General features: G+C 42.2%; 1 non-coding gene across 1 annotated transcript; it reads right to left on the reverse strand.

The window, feature by feature from the left end:
* Window positions 1–5192: 5192 nt before the first annotated feature.
* LOC140201035 (U6 spliceosomal RNA) lies at window positions 5193–5299 on the reverse strand. Its single transcript, XR_011886765.1, has one exon. It is a non-coding gene; the product is annotated as a U6 spliceosomal RNA (small nuclear RNA).
* Between the last annotated feature and the right edge of the window lie 12094 nt (window positions 5300–17393).

Here is a 17393-nt window from a genome sequence, read left to right on the forward strand (position 1 = left end):
TGAGTTTTTTGATGGCAAAAAAAGAAAAACATTTTCCATGTTACCCTTCATCCGAAAGCATTTGTTTTGAACAAAATACATAATTACATTTTATTTTCGATTTCTATTGTATCTGAAAGATGTTTATTGCTTTAGGCACAGCACAGTCACCACTACTAGCAAAATAATAGGAGCAGTATGAAATTATTAGAAATTGGTTCCAATCATACAGAAATACAACCAATACTGCCAAAATTGCAGGCATTTCACTTATTGTGTGCATCTCCTTTCAGTCACCTTATGTTCAGTTACTCCTGCAACTAGCTCACTTTATGTACACACATCAGTCTCTGTATATAAACTAATCTTATGTACATACGGCCACACTAAACAGTTACTTGTACTTTCTGCTTTTATATTTATATTTATTGTGTTTTTATGCTTATTGCATGTTCGTTTGCTGCATTGGATCTGGAGTAACAATCATTCTGTTCTCCTTTACACTTAGGTAATGAAGAATGACTATAAACAAACTTGAATTTTGAATCTTCAATCTTGAAAAGAAAACAGATTACAATAAGAGAAAGAAAATCCTGAACAAACTATAGAAGGAATTGCATTTAAAATTTCAGACTCAATACCAATCATTAATACTTCATGTGTTTTAGAGAGTGGAAGTATAAAATATGAAGTATGTATTAACTGTAGCCGCCACATAGTTTACGAGTAACATTTTTTTTACTTTAACTTAAATGGCATGATAAATGATCAAATTAAAACATATTTTCAAATTATCGCTCAAAGAATTTTATATGCTGAAAGAAGGAAATACTTTCCCCTTATGTGTTTTCTGCATTTCTGTGTTTTGTTCTAGTCGTGTTGTGTGCTGTTCTGCTTGCTGCATTTCAGGAAGGAGGCGAAGCTTTTGGAGAAGATGCACAAGGTGTTCACCAAAATGTTGCCTGGATTAGAGAGTATTAGCTATAAGGAGAATTTGGCCAATATGCAGTGAATTTGAATTCTTTGAGAATGTGACAAGTACATTGATGAAGATAGAGCAGCGTTATATTTAGTGAGGCATTTGATAAAGTTCCCCGTGGTAGGCTCTTTCAGAATGTTAAGAGGTCTCGGATCCAGGGAAACCTGGCTGTGTGCAATCATAGAATCATAGAAGGGAGGGGGTCATTGTAGACTGACAGTTTCCTGCCTGGAGGTTGATGACCAGTGGTCTTCCACATGGATGTGTTCTGGGACTCCATTCTTTGTGATTTTTATAAATGACTTTGATAAAAAAGTAGAAGGGTGGGTTAGTAACTCTGCAGATGACACGAAGGTGAAGAAGTTGTGCGTAATGTAGAAGGTTGTCGAAGGTTACAACAGGATATTGACAGAAAATAGATCTGGGCTCCGAAGTGGCAGATGGAGTTCAACCAGGAAAAGTGTGAAGTGAGTCATTTTGGAAGGTTGAATTTGAAGACGGAGTACAGGGTTAATGGAATGATTCTGAGCAGTGTGGCAGTTCAGAGGGATCTTGGGATCTATGTCCATAAAACCCTCAAAGTGGCCGCACAAGTTGATAGGCTGAGCCTACCCACATAAAACATGGTCTCTAAGCAGCTTTCTCTTTGGAGTGAAGGAAGATGAGAGGGTACTTGATAGAGGTGTACAAAATGAAAAGAGACATAGATCAAGTGAATACACAGAGACTTTTTCCCAGGGTAGAAATGGCTAATACAAAGGGCGTAATTTTAAGGTGATTGGAGGAAAGTATGGGGGGGGATGTCAGAAGTAAGTTTTGTATACAGACAGTGGTGGGTACATTGAATATTGCGCCGAGGCAGTGGGAGAGACAAATACATTAGGGACATTCTCTTAATAAGGCACATGGATGATAGAAAAATGGAGGACTAAGTGAAAAGGAAGGGTTAGATTGATCTTAGAATAAGTTGTAAGGTCAGCACAACATCATGGGCCTGTACTGTGCTGCAACTTTCTATGTAAAGTTGGATTGATTCCTCTGGATTATTGGAGGCTAGTGTTGGTGCGTGGCCAAGTGGCTAAGGCATTGGTCTAGTGATCTGAAGGTTGCTAGTTCGAGCCTCAGCTGAGGCAACGTGTTGCGTCCTTGAGCAAGGCACTTAACCACACATTGCTCTGCGACAACACCGGAGCCAAGCTGTATGGGTCCTAATGTCCTTCCCTTGGATGACATCGGTGGTGTGGAGAGGGGAGACTTGCAGCATGGGCAACTGCTGGTCTTCCATACAACCTTGCCCAGGCCTGCACTCTGGACACCTTCCAAGGCGCAAATCCATGGTCTCACAAGACTAATGGATGCCTGTTGGAGGCTAAAGGTTAATTGGCTAGAAGTTGATGTAATTATGAGAGGCGTGAATAGGGTAGATGGTCAGAGGCTTTTACCCAGGATGGAAATATCAAATACAGATTGACCACCCATTTTCCGGCACCCTCAGTTCCTGAGCCTCGCTGGATTGACGTTTTTTTCCAAATTAAAAGAGGTTACACAATAATAATGGCAAAGATCACTGTAGAAGCTTAAAAATGATTATTAATTAAACAAAAATTAAATGCAAATTTATTAATTACTGTGCTTACAAGGAATGTTGCTTGTCAGTTATCTTTTTCAACATTTCATCCAGGCGAAGTTGTTTCGTGTGTTTTGATCTCTCCCTGTGTAAGTTTTCTGGCATCAAAAAAAAATCCATTTGCTCTTGTTCCATCATGAGGGTACATTTCCCCAACCCTTTGATTAAATCAGCCAACAACTCAATTACCTTGTCAATACAGTAGTATATCTTTCAGTTTCATTATTGTTGCTATCTTCATCACTTGTAATGTTTTTACAGCATTCAGAGCACTGTCTATAATTTCTGTGTCCATAACGTGATGCACAGCAGGTGTTTCATCATCAATAATCATCCACATATAGATTTTCTTCATTAAGACTACTTGCTATTTCTTTGAAATCAGGTCCTGTAACACTTATTGCATATGCAAGCAAATCATGAATGACGACCTTCTGCTGTGGTACACAAAATCCTGTAAAATCATCATCAAGCTTTTCTTCAGGCACATTTTTAAATTTCAGTGCAGGCCATAACTTATGGCAGCCATTCTTTAGTGTTGAAGCTGCTACCTTCTTCCACCCTCGAGCAATTTACCAAAAAACATCCTTCATGTTAAACTCTTTAATAAATGTCTGTGCAGAATTGTCAGCATTCACCTCATCTAACAGACATTTCATGAAAAGTGAGTGATACTTGGCCTTGAAAGAGCACAGTATTCCTTGGTCTTGAGGTTGGATAAACGATGTACATTTTGGTGGTAAATACATTACTCTTACACAGGAGTTCATCTGAACAGTTACCCAAAATAAGAACAAGCGTGCAATCTACAGACGTGCAATATACTCTGGCATCTGGGACAAACTATTTTTCAAACTCAATTAACTTGTCAACTCAAACATAATATCAGTGGTAATCCCGCCATTTTTATTTGCGTGATGTATTACTGGGTACATTTTAATACCTTCAAGGCCCTAAGGGCGGTTACTTTTTCTGATCACTAGTGGTTTACATCTGTGAGAATTTGCTGCATTGGAGCACCCTAAAATGTTGACTCTGTCCTTATATTGTTTGAATCCTGTGGGATCTTCTCCATCTTCTGTTGCTAATGTTTTCCTAGCTGTGCATTGCCAGTATAATACAACTTCATCTGCATTATACAGCTGCTCAGGACTGAGGTTTTCTCTGATATGAGCATAGCAAATTCGCCCACGTACTCGGTAGCCCCTGCAGGATTTGTAGACTGTTCTTCTCCACACACTTCTGCATGTAAATTCCATGGCACTTCTGAAACCTTTGAAGCCATCCTTCACTATAGTCACACGCATGTCCTAATTTAAATCAGCTTGGTTTGTTATCATATTGCACAACAAGTCGACTCCATCACTCCGACACTGGCGAAATCATTCGATCATGCTCAGTGCTCTGACCAACTTTCATAGTTTGTCCATTGCTCATTTGCTTTAGCCAATCACTGCTTGCATAGAATTGCAATTTTTTTCTCTTTGGTGCTTTATATCATACACAGTTGACAAACCACTGCCATATAAGTCACACAGCTTATGCACAGAAACACCTTGGTCCAGTTATTTTCAACATTTCAACCTTCTCTTGGATCGATATGGACTTATGTTCACGTTTGACACCACCATTGGTATTTGCACCTACCTTAGAAGTCATAGCTAGGGTAAAATTTATGTAAAATAAGCAAAAATAAGCACAAAATAGTGGGACTACCACCAACAAGTGCAATGTAAATAATAAAAATAACATCCTTTTGTCAAAATGAGTCTCGCCACAGTTAGCACTGTGCGCTACACACACCTGATGGCCGCCCAGTAAACTATGTCTCATAATTTCATTTGAATTAATAGAGGTTTCCACAAAATCGGTGGTCAACCTGTACTAGAAGGCATACCTTCAAAGTGAGATGGGGTAAGCTTAAAGGAGATTTATGACGCTAGTTCTCTTACATAAAGGAGAGACCAGTGCCTGCAATACACTGCCAGGAGAAGCAGATACAATGGGAATGTTAGAAAGGGATTCAGTCAAACAAATGAACAGGAGGGAATGGAGGCATATGGACCACCTGCAGACACATGGGATTAGCTTAAAGTGGTACCATGGGCCGATGGCCTGCTCGCTGCTCGCTGTTCTATGTTATGAACGCTTGTTATGGATACTCTAAGCAAAGGAGAGAACACAGGAAGAGGGAGTTTGGTGGATGTGTATATGATCTGAATTTTGATCGTTGTTGTTGCAGGAGCGATCACTCTCTCCCTCACCAGTGAGAGACAGCCTGTCAGAGAAACCTAAGAGTTGGGTTATGATCTGTAGTTTCTTTGATGGACTCTGGATCAAAGTCTCTTTGGGGGCTTTTGCTATTGCTTACAAGGTAGGGGAGGGGGAAGCTCGATGCTTTTGCTTCTGCTTGTGTGTGGTGGGGGGAGGGGGCTTTGGGGTTCTGATGTCTCTGTCATTCACTCTTTGGTTTTTTTTATGTTTTCAGCTGTCTGCAAAGAATAAGAATTTCAGGTTGCATATTGTATACATTCTCTGATATTAAATTGAACCTTTGAACCATTACTAGATATGCCTTTATCCACAAACAACCTACTACAATCAATTTTTTTTTTGGAACACTTCACAAATTTGCATGTCATCCTTGCACGGGGGCCATGCTAATCTTCTCTGTATCGTTCCAATTTTAGTATATGTGCTGCCGAAGCGAGCACATCAATTTTTACGTTGCATTGAATCAAACAGTGGTGGAGTTTTATGCTTAAAGCATCAAGACACTGATCTTTGCAGCATAAAATGCAGTATCGCTATTCTGAACCTCAGTTTATAGCTCATTATCCCATTATTCAACAGTATGGAGCTTGAACTGATTTTCAGAACAAGGCTGCCATCTAGTGGTAAGTTTAGACATTTCTGCAAATACGCTCAACCTCTTTACAAATGAATTATTTCCCAGGTGACACAAGAGACTGCGTATGCTAGAAACAAGCAAGCTGCTGGAGGAACTCAGTGAGTTGTGCAAGATCTGAAAGGAATTGTTAATGTTTTGGCTCAAAACCCTCCACCCTCAATCCCTCCAGAAGAGCTCTGCCAGCAGACTGTTTCTTCATTGTTTCATGGTAGTTCTACAAAGTAGAATTTTGTACAGCCAATAAGCAAAAAAAAATTAAAAGCTCATTTTTAATTAGTCTTAAAATGAAGGTGAGCCATAAGCCTTCTCATATATTCTGATAAAGAACATTCCTAAATTGGTCATTTCCTTTAGATTCTGAGATCCAGGTTCTATGACTTGGTATTCATAGTGCTAAATCCACTCTCTATAGACAGACTTACACATCCTAATCTATTCGCTGTACACTCATGACTGCATGGCTAAATTCTGCTCTAACTCCAGCTACAAGTGCATATCAGCATAGTGGGCTGTATCTCAATTACTGATGAGTCAAAGTGCAGGGAGAAGATAGTGAACTGAATGACATGGTGTCATGACAACGACCTTTCGTTCAATGTTTGCCTAACAAAAGAGCTGATTATTGACTTCAGAAAGGGGGGGAGCTGCCCACTCTCCTATCTACACCAGCAATGCTGAGGTCAAGAAGGGTGTGAGCTTCAGGTTCCTAGGAGTGAACATTAGCAATAGCCTGCCCTGGTCTAAGCATAGGCCAAGGGAACTCCTCAAGAGCCAAAAGAAATTCGGCATGTCCCTGTTGGTCCTTACTTTTACCGATGCACTATAGAAAGCATCCTATCCAGAAGCATCACGGTTTGGTATGGCAATTACTCTGCCCCTGAGCACAAGAAACTGCAGAGTGCTGTGAACACAGCTCAGCACATCACGGAAACCAGCCTCCTCTCCAGGGACTCTGTCTATGCTTCTTGCTGTCTCACTAAAGCAGTCAGAATTATCAAAGACACCAGCCACCCTGGACATTCTTTCTCTCTCCCCTCTCCCATTGGGCAGAAAATTCAAAAATCTGAAAGCACGTACCTCCTCGTTCAAGGACAGCTACTACCCTGAGTCTAACCAAGATTAGTGAATGATTCCCTAGTACAATAAGATGGTCCCTTGACCTCACAATCTACCTTGCTATAACTTTTCACCTTATTATCTACCTGCACTGCACTTTCCCTGTAGCTCTTCCACTTTGCTTTCTATTGTTTTAACTTGTACTATCTCAATGCACTGTATAATGATTTGATTTGATTGCACAGTATGCAGGACAAGTTTTTTTTACTGTACCTTGTGACTTATAACAACAGTAAACCAATTCCAATTCCAATTTCATACATCATGCCTATAACCCAGACATACACTCGGCGGCCACTTTATTAGGTACGCCTGCTCATTAATGCAAATATCTGATCAGCCTATTATGTGGCAGCAACTCAATGCATAAAAGCATGCAGACATGGCCAACAGGTTCTGTTTTTATTCAGACCAAATATCAGAATGGGGAAGAAATGTGATCTAAGTGACTTTGACCATGAAATGACTGTTGGTGTCAGATGAGGTGGCTTCAGGCTTGGACGCAGCAGCTGCCCTGGGTACAATGAAAGGTGCAGCTCTTCTACAATTGCAAGATACTGCTGGGTGCAAAGAACATCAATTACTGCTGGACCATCCCATCAGTAAGTTGCTCAATAGTGTTGGATATGGACTTACTGCGTAGCATTGTTGTGTTGTCACCTGGATTTTTTGCGCACCCTTGTGTGGAGATGGTGTGCAGCCCAAAAAATGGTGTGAGTGATTGTCTTGAACGTTTTTATTGTGATCGCAAGACCCTGTCAGACATTGGTAATGTAGAATACTGCGAGCACTGTTCACTGACAACAGGAGAACTGTGCTGCTTTGGGTGTTCCACAGAGAAGGACCTCATGCCTTGGAGTCTCCAATTGCGGTCACCAGCGTAGGAGATCCCTCAATTGGCTGCGTGCACTGGATTTTGTACTGGGTTGGGAATTAGCTCCTCCCATCGGTGCTGCCCTCCAGTGCTTGTTTGGTGCTGCCCTCCGGTGTCCACTCAGTGGAAGAACAAGCTGTACCAGGACAGCTCAAGGAGTTGGGCAATATTCTATTTTCTTTTTTTTTCTATGCTTTTTCTGAAATCGTAACCATATGTGCTATGTGCAATGTGCTGTAGGTAATGTGTTTTGCACCTTGGCCCCCAGGAACACTGTTTCATCCGACATAATTTAATTTAAATGTTTTATATATATATATATATATATATCTTATTTTAATTTATAGTTTGCATTATTGCATACTGCAATGTACTGCTGCCGCAAAATATCAAATTTCACGACATATCCCAGTGACATTAAACCCGATTCTGATTCTGATATATTCGTGTATGGTTGAATCATAATTGAACTTGAACCTTAACTTCAACTTGAGTCTTCCAGAACCTGGGATTCTCACACACAACAGTCTCCAGAGTTTACAGAGAATAGTGCGAGAAATGAAACATATCCAGGGAGCGGCTGCTCTGTGGTGAAAACGCCTTGATAATGAGAGAGGTCGGAAGAGAATGACCAGAGCGGTTCAAGCTGACAGGAAGGCGACAGTAACTCAAATAAACATGCGTTACAACAGTGGTGTGTAGAACAGCATCTCTGAACGCACGGCATCTTGAACCTAGAAGTAAATGGTCTACAGCAGCTGACGATCACAAACATACACTCAGTGGTCACATTATTAGGTACAGAAGATACCTAATAAAGTGGCCATTGAATGTAATGTTTACTTGCTGTGATAAAAGTCTTTGTTCACATAGTAACAATTCACACTTCATATAGTACATTCAAAGTTTGATTCCAAACCTGGTACTCCAAATGGTATCTTCTACCATTCTGCTAATGATTCCCACAATTGCCTCGTAGCCCTGCGGTTCACTGTTTTCACAGATCCTTCTGGATGTGATGCGGAGGCAGGATGCTCAGACAGGCCTGTAGTTGGCAGCAGAAAGTGGAAAAATTCAATCCAGCATTTTCTATACTGATATCGCAAATTCGCTGAAGCAATACTTGTGGGTGATTTTTCACATGAACTCAAGTAAATTGTTATTCAGTTTTTCCAGCAGTTTTAATGAAACCAGTAAATTCATACCGAGATTAATAGTTAATGTGAATTGGTAATTTTTTTTTTGGTTCTGTGTGTCATCCATTTCATTACATTGAGGTAGTTTGAAGCCAAAGTACATTTTGTTATCGAAGAATGTATAAATTATACAACCTTGGGATTTGTTTGCCTACATCCACAAAGCAAGAAACTGAAAGAACCCAGTTTAAAAAAATAAAATAAAGACCAACGCCCAATGCACAAGAGAAAAGTGGGGAATAAAAACAGCAAATAATGCAAACAATAGAAACGAGCAACCATTCCAAACCAAACTGAGTCCTTAGACCTGAACCAACCGCGGAGCAACCCAGAGTAGGCCTGAAGCCTCAGTATCAGCCATCATATTAGCGGGTGCGGAGTATAGCGGTTGGGGCAGTCTTAATAGGAATGAACGTTCGCAGGAGAGCGAGCGAAATCAGCCTGACACTTGGGCTTCAAGTCTATCTGTGCTGGCGTTTAAATTATCCGAGCACAAGATAGTGCCTTGCTTTGAACCTGGACCCCGGCACCACAATGCACTTGGGCCACCCAGCCCGAAGCCATTCTCGGTCCCACCAAATCGGCTCGGCGCATGGTGTGATCCAACCTCGCACCTGGGTCAGATGGCCATGCATCAAAACTCTCCTGCCTCGACTCCTCTCCAAACCGCCCACTCCACCTCCAACAATGGTACCAGCTCCGCCTGCGACCCTAGCTCGAGCACGTTGCACCTCACAATGCCCCTGCATGGCTCACTCGCCACCCCCCCCCCCAAACCAGCCTTGCCTCCGCCTGCCTCCTCACTGTCTGTGGTGATAGTACGCCACAATTTGCTTCAGAAAAGGAGTTTTTATTCAACTTTCTTGCCTTTCAAACCACCAGTAACCTGTCATACGCCTTCAGTCGCACCATCTTAAACTAGAAGTACAAGGAAAAAGCAATAACAGAATGCATAGAATCACTTCACAGTTACAGAGTAAGTGTGGTGCAGACAATAAGGTGCAAGGCCATGTGAATTCAAGAGTCCTTTTTATTCAAGGGGTCCATTCCACATTTTTATTAGAGTGGGATAGAGGTTGTCCTTGTCAACTGCTTTATTGAGACAGTGATAAGTGTAGGCAGAGTCCATAGAGGGGCAGCTGGTTGAGACGTGTTGAGCTGTGTCCAGTTTCTTGTGGTCATGGGTGGAGCAGTTGCCATACCAAGCCATAATGCATCTGGGCAGGATGCTTTCTGTCATGCAACTATATATAAAAAAAACAATATCCCAGGAGCCGATGCCCCAATCCACCAACTTTGTTTCTAGGGCCGGATTTAGTGGGGCCAGGGCCCCTGGGCTGGAGACCCTAATGGGCCCCTGGGCTGGAGACCCTGATGGGCCCCTGCTGAAACCGTAAAATGCTGCTGTACCAAGCAAAAAAAAACAAGAGCAAAGGTCGTACTGGTCTAAATATCAAAGCTGTGGACAAAGACATTGGTTTAGTACAATATGTAGGCTATAAACTTACAGGCCTTAAGAGGGAGGACAGAAAGTAATGCAGATTCTTAGTTTGAAGGACAGCATCTAAAGCACTCAAAATTGACCTAGGCTTAGTTGGCTTAGTCAAGTTATAAGGGAGACGAAGTATGATGCACCCAATCTTAAATATTTATTTAGCTATTGCTGCGCATACCATAGGCCTTATTTCTCAAACAATGCCAAATCATTTTTATCTCGGTATTTTTCTCAACCGTGTGTTCAAAGAAAGTAAAATGGAAATGAGAGACAAACAGGCCAAGAGAGATGGCACTATGGCAAACTAGGAAACTTGATAATACTCCAACAATCTTCATGAAAAATGAGATCTAGCACATACTAACCTATTACCGTGCTGTGTGGCTTGCAAAATAAACACCATTTATTACTTACTAGTTTTGTAAACAGTCAACTATTAGCCTATTGCCACAAAAACAGGAACAGCACTGACACACAAGCCTAGATACTTACAAAGTCAGATGCTTGTTTTTCAAAATTAAAGCCTAGTTCTGGATTTCCTCGCAGCAAAGTCCTTGATCAGATCACTAAAATCCAGTTTCTGAACAAGATCACTTTTAAGTTACATCAGAGTAAGATGACTCAGCCTGTCCTGTCCCATTGTGGATCTGAGCCTATTCTTCACTAGCTTGAGCTTGGAGCCTGGGATAGCCAGTCCCCTCTCAACCAAAAACTTCACAACCACCATCACTCTTCTCAACACATTGGTCCAGTAGACACACTCTGACTCGAACTGTTTTTGCAGCTCTGTATCAATTCTTCCACTGTCAGATGCGAGTGTAACATAGATCAGTATCGTTTTCCTGTGGTGTTCGCTATTTTCATGCTCTCCTGTGCGCTCAGCGGCACGTTTCCAGTCGCTAAAGCCAGTTTCGAAGATGGACTGACAGTTACCATCACTGAAGATGCGGCATGCAAAACAAAACACACAGCCGGTGGAAGGGGAATATAAGAGCCACTGCCTTGATATGTACTCACCATTTACCAGCTTGTGTTTGAAGTGAAATTTGGAGAAAAAACCTCTCTGCTGTTTGATTACTCGTTCTGAAGCTTTGATATCCATATCCTTATTCTGGCAGGACTCCGGCCCTTTCTTAGCCCGGTATGCTTGGACTGAATCATCTAACGTTTCCTTTCCCCAGCGAGCAGGATCAGTGCTGTAAGGATCCTCAGTAGCGGTAATGTTAACATTAATGGCAGCCCGACTTGGTTGTTTGGAGTCCTCTGTGGTCGGGAATCCCAAAGTCATGCTCTCTGCCTCTCAGTGGCGTATCTAAGGTATGGCAGGTATGGCATGTGCCCTGGGTGCCACTTGAAGGGGGGGGGGGCACCACTGAGCAGTTTCTATTAAAATCAGACGAGCCATCCTCGGATAGTGAAAAAAGAATTTTCTTCAGATGTATGACCTGTCTTTGATTATCATGGGTGAGAAGCACTAGGATGGCCTTATTTCAGAGCATTGTGTAAGAAGGCCATGAAACGTTTCTTCATGAAGAAGAAGGAAAGTGGAGCTGAAGGACGGAAGAGACGAAAGTTGGAGGTGGAGGAAGCCAAAGAGTCGAACAAGTTCTTCATTCCCTTCTTTGAAAAGCCCGGAACGAGTAGTTCAACACGTTCCATGGAGTCGCCTGCACCTGCTACAAGTTTGTTAGAATCCGAAGGAGGATCAAGTACAAATGCGTCACAAGCCAAGGAGGAAGTCAGGTCAGATAAATCTGAGTATGACGAGATTAAGAGAATGTGGACATGACAGGAGGGGAAGACGATGGTGGTGGTGGTGATGTTGAGTTTGTTGACGAGATTGAACCTGACGACACTGAACCTAGTGAACTGGACGGTGTCAAAGAGCCTCAGACTGTCATACCAGAAGGGATTGAACAGCATGACATTGGACTTCTGAAGTTTGACAAGGATACTGGAAAAGCAATTCTGCCTGACGCGTTGAGAACAGAAACAATAAAGCTGGGTTTGAAGTATTTCCAGAACAGTGAGGGGCCTTTCCTACCAACAAATAACTGCTCAATGAACAAAACTTGGTTCAAGAGGAAATTGGGAAATGGTCGTGGTGAGGAAGTGACTGGCCATATTCAAAAGAGGCTGCAGGATCCTAGCATGAACTTCCACGATGCTGCCCTGGATTTGAAAGCCCCCCGAGATCATTTCTTTGTTGAAAGAGAAGTGTTGGTCAGTGAGTCACTCGAAGAAGGAGTCAGTCTCTGTCAAGAATGGAATATTGAAGTTGAAAAATGTCAGAGACAAAAGAAACGAATGGCTGATGAGAACTCAAGAGACGCTGGGTTAACAGCTAAGGAGGAAATGGAAAGAGTCATGAAGGGAACACTCGACCATCTTCACAGAGAAATTGACAAAAGGTTCACTCGTTTGCACGACACTGACGCCAAGTTTGGGTTCCTTCTCGATATCGAGGGACTGTGTTACGGCACCGACAGTAACAACCTAAAGAAGAAGTCCGAAAATTTGGGTGAATTGTACAGCTCTGATGTTGATGGACAGCAGCTATATGAAGAGATTTTGGATTGCAGAATGTTGCTATCAAGGCAGGTCAACATGAAAATATCAAGACCTGAAGAGCTGCTTGAATTTATTGTTCAGTACGGAGATGAGAGCGTCTTCCCCAATCTTTGCGTTGCTATTCAGTTAATGCTAACCATCGCAGTTTCCATCACCAGCTATGTGAGATCATTCAGCAAGTTAAAACTAATACTTTCGTATTTGAGAACCTCCATGGGTAAAGGCAGACTCTGTGATCTTGCTCTGCTGAGTGTAGAAAGAGAAGAAACTGAAAAAACTGACTTTGATCACATCATAGACCAATTTGCATCAGTGAAAGCAAGGAAGTTGCAGTTATAATTTTCATGTAGTGCCATAATTTGTTAATTAAAAGGTTAACAAGCTTGACTTGTATTTTTGAGCCGATATTACGGTAAAGTTATCTAAAAGATGGGTGTCAGATGATTGGACAGCAGCACAGTTTCAGTGCTTGCCATAGGCACTATTTTCCATAGATACGCCCCTGCTGCCTCTTCAACGTTAGCTGCTGACTGTGGCAAGGACGGTGGTCCTGTGCTAACACTGGTGCTAGCTCTAGCTGTTGAACAAGTCTCCATTTGTCCACCGGTCTCAGACTGTGACAAGAGCAAAGGTACTGCTGCACCATCGAGAACAGGTTTAAAAAATTCTGTCAATTTCAATGTCTTTTTTAATGCTTCTTTCTCACTGTCCTCTTTTTCTTGTTTTTTTTTTCTTTTCTGTGCTCCATTCTTGTATTTTTTTGTGTCCGCCATGATGATAGCTACCTATTTTGGGCCCCTCTGCAGCTCTGGCCCCTGGGCTGCAGCCCAGCCTAGCCCTACCTAAAGTTTGGCCCTGTTGTCTCAGTGTCAACACTTCCACTATCTCCATCACAAAATCATCAGATTTGCAGAGGGACTTGAAGTTTAATTTTGCCTTGTGAGATAAGATCATACTAATCACTGTTCTCTCTAAGCTGTGGAGGTGCGCAGCCGTGCAGTAACTGAAATGCTCCCATGCACATACCCTTTGTTGCCATGCAGCTGGAATCGGATGCAGCATTATGAAATGTGAAAGGTTTTCTTTGTTATACTGTATTTCATTACACCCTTCAGTTAATAAATAAAATCAAAAGTATGTGATTTTTCAATTTTCAATCTAAATATTCATAGTATGCATATTATATAAAAACACATTTAAAGTGCAGCGCGGTTTTCAGCCCATGTAAAAAGTTCTTGCTCAGAGCAATGGTTAGTCCGGGCAGCTGTAAAAATACAATTAGATGGAACATTGAACTGACAAGCTACCATTTGCTATCCATTCCCATTTACTAGCTGAGCCGCCTCTTGAACCATTGCAACTCTTGTGTTAATCAGGAAATCTAGGATTTTGCCTCTGGACCAATAAAGGATTAATATTGCATTTCCAGCCATGATGGTGTGTCAGTCTGAGGGAACGTGGGACCATTCCTGTAACCAATCAAAATGCAGTGCTGTTCGGTCCAAGATGCCTCATTTCAAAGGAAGGAATCTCCTCAGATACATTCAATGATCCTCAATTTCTTCCAGAATCCTGAGAAAAAAAATTATCCTAAATACAAAAACAAAAATGAATTATCGGCAATTACCTCACTGTTATTTGTGGAAGGTTGCTGCTGCTCTTAAAACTTAGCACCCAGTAATAATGTTGGGAAAGCTTCATTCCTTCTGAATTTTGCAAGCCTGTGAGCACATGAGGTACATATGTTCACTGGGTGATTCAGCTGTCCTTGTTCAATCTCTTTCAATTTTACAAAATAGAGATTAATCTTCAGAACAATAGGCCATTGTCTAGTTTAGAAGGAGAACTGAATACAGGTTGCAGTTTAAAGAGGTGAGAGCTTATTCTTTAAAAATGGCATAAATAGTGCAAAACAAAAGCTAGATGGTGAGATAGTGTTCATGGGTTCATGGACTGCTCAGAGTTCTGAAGGTGGGGGGGAAAGAAGCTGATGGTAGTAATAAGAGGGACAACCTGGGTGATGGGGGTCTTTAACGATGGATGCCACCTTCACGTAGCACTTCATTTTGAAGACATCGAGGTTAGTGCCCATGATTCGACCAGCTGAGTCTACGACCCTCTGCAGCTGTGTTCAGCCCTGTGCATGGCCGCCTCCTTGCCAGACAGTGGTGCAACAAATCAGAATGTTCTCCATAGTAGAAATTTGCTGGAGTTTTTGGTGACATACTAAATTTCATCAAATTTGTTATGAAATATAAGCACTGGCAAGCCTTCATCATAACTGCATCAATACGTTGGGCCCAGGGTATATCCTCTGCGAGTTTGATGCCCAGGAACATAAAGCTGCTCACCCTTTCCACCCCTGATCCCTTGAGGACTGTTGCGTGTTCTCCCAACTTCGCCATCCTGAATTCCACAATTAACTCCATGTTCTTATTGATGTTGAGTGCAAGGTTGCTGTAATGGTCCTACCAGCTGATCTACATCACTCCTGTATTGGAGGTTATCCTTCGAATGGGCAGGCACCAAGCTCTGCAAGTCCCTTTCTCCTCTACTCTTTCAAGCCTATCTTCCTCATTTCATGATGGCTGATGTGAGTTTGATTTTGTGTAAGATGATGCTTCTGCTATACTTTATCACATTGAAGTCGCTACAATGGTCACTATCATTGCAATCATCTTATCCTTAATTTAAATTCCTTGGTATTATTATATCAGAGGATCTGTCCATTTCAAAGGCATGGCAGCACCTCCATTTACTTAAAAGTTTGCGTGGATTTGGCACGCCATCTAAAACTTTAACAAACTCATACAGATGCACAGTGATTGTGCATTTCTGCTGTAGAAGTCCTAAATGGGAATATTTAATTTTCTTCGGAGCTGCATGCAGGCACCACTTTCTGGTGCCATTTTCAATCTCTCATTGCTGCAGACTTGCTTCAAAAAGGCAAAATACATACCAGTCCCCAAGAAGAGCAGGTTGAGCTGCCCCAATGACTATCGTCCTGTTCCACTCACATCTGCTGTGATGGCGTGCTTTAAAAGGTTGGTCATGGCCAGAATCAGCTCCTGCCTAAGCAAGCACCTGAACCTGCTGCAGTTTACTTTTTGCCACAATAGGTCTACAGCGGATGCAATCTCACTGGCTGTCCACTGGGCCTTCGACCATCTGCACAATAGTAATACCTACATCAGGCTGCTGTTTACTGATTACAGTGCAGATCGGTAATAACGTCTGCTTCTCACTGACTATCAACACAAGCACACATCAGGGATGCATGCTTAGCCCACTACCTCAATCTCTCCACACCCACGATTGTGCGGCTAGGGACAGCTCAAACACCACCTACAAACTGGCCACCAACGCAATTGTTGGCAGATCTCAGATGGCAGCAAGAATGCACACCAGATTGAGGTAGATCGGCTGCTTGACGTCACAACTACCACCTTGCACTCAGTGTCAGTAAGACCAAGGAAATGACTGTGGACTTCAGGAAGGGAAAGTCAGGGGAACATACACACCAGTCCTCATCGAGGGATCAGCAGTGGAAAGGGCGAGCAGTTTCAAGTTCCTGGGTGGCAACATCTCTGAAGATCTATCCTGGGCCCGATATAGTGATGCAATCACAAAGACCATCATTGACCACTGTTATATTCCATTAGGAGTTTGGTGACATACCAAATCTCCTCAAAGCCTCTAGCAAGTACTACAAAGAGCATTCTAACTGGTTACATCACCCTCTGGTATGGAGGGGCCACTGCATGGGATCAACAAAAGCTGCAGAAAGTTGCAAACTCAGCCAGATCCATCATGGGCACTGGCTTCTGCAGTAGCAAAGATACCTTCAAAAAGTGATGCCTGAAAGGACAGCACCCAACACTAATGGCTCCTTTCACCCAGCTCATGCCCTCTTTTCATTGCTACCATCAGTGAACAGCTGGAGGAGGCTGAGGAGACACTCTAGTATGGAAGAACAGCTTCTTTCTGCCATCAGATTTTTGAACAGACAATGAACCAACACATGAACACTACCTCACTAGCTTTTTGCACTATTATATATACACACACACAATTTTATTGTAATTTAACGTATGTCACCACATACAGTATGCCAGTGATATTAAACCTGACTTTGATTTTGGTTAAGTGGAAAGTAGTCTGACTGGTTGCACCACAGCCTGGTCTGGAAACACCAATGCCTAAGAACGGAAAAGCCCACAAAACTGTGGATAGAACCCAGCTCATCACAGGAAAAGCCTCCCCACCACTGAGCACATCTGCAAGGAGTGCCACCACAAGAGAGCAACATCCATCAAGGACCCTCACCACTCAGATCACACTCTCTTCCAGCTGCTGCCATTGGGAAGGAGATACAGGTGCTACAACTCATGTTCGTTGTATTATTTATTAATAATCTTAGCATTTGCATAGCTTGTTGTCTTTTGGACATTGGTTGCTTTGTCTTCATGTAATAGTTTTTCTGAAATCTCAGGGTAGTATATAGTGACATAAATGTACTTTGATAATAAATTTACTTCCAACTTTAATCATCTTCCTGTCACATCTAGGTCCAGATTTCTTTCAAACTTTCTTTGGAGCCTGAATGCACAGTAATTGGTTTATAAAGTAGAGGCAGGCTGAATTA

Source organism: Mobula birostris, chromosome 7 (genome assembly GCF_030028105.1).
Source record: "Mobula birostris isolate sMobBir1 chromosome 7, sMobBir1.hap1, whole genome shotgun sequence".
In the NCBI taxonomy this organism is placed as follows: Eukaryota; Metazoa; Chordata; class Chondrichthyes; order Myliobatiformes; family Myliobatidae; genus Mobula; species Mobula birostris.